This window comes from Microtus ochrogaster (assembly GCF_000317375.1).
Source record: "Microtus ochrogaster isolate Prairie Vole_2 chromosome 14 unlocalized genomic scaffold, MicOch1.0 chr14_random_2, whole genome shotgun sequence".
NCBI classification, from domain to species: Eukaryota; Metazoa; Chordata; class Mammalia; order Rodentia; family Cricetidae; genus Microtus; species Microtus ochrogaster.
Genome location: NW_004949097.1, coordinates 12,074,210 through 12,074,672, shown reverse-complemented (window position 1 = coordinate 12,074,672; position 463 = coordinate 12,074,210).

The following is a 463-nucleotide window of genomic DNA, read 5'->3' as shown; positions in this document are numbered from 1 at the left end:
AGCATGGCATGTCACATAGCATGGCATGTCACATAGCATGGCATGTCACATAGCATGGCATGTCACATAGCATGGCATGTCACATAGCATGACACGCTACTTCGGTCTGCTGGAGACAGGGTTCCTATCTGGGGTAACTCATTCACAACTCCCCATGAAAAGTGTGGCAATTCTCCACTCCTGGTCTGAGGATTGCCTCTGGTTGCCTAGGTGATCATAGAACTTAAAATACAGCTTGGTATTTAAACTCTGCTCTTAAAGGTCTAATTATGGAACTGTATCCTTCCTCTTGAGAGCCTGAGAGGGAGCAGGACCTTAAGTGGTCAGATTGGAAGTCACCTCTGGAAGGTCCACCCTTTGGTTTGTAAACCCAGACTTCTTCCTGGAGAGCATTTGTTCCTTCAAAGGTGGAAAGATCTGATGAGAAGTCATTCCAGGTAGTTCTGCTAAGACAGATTCTTTG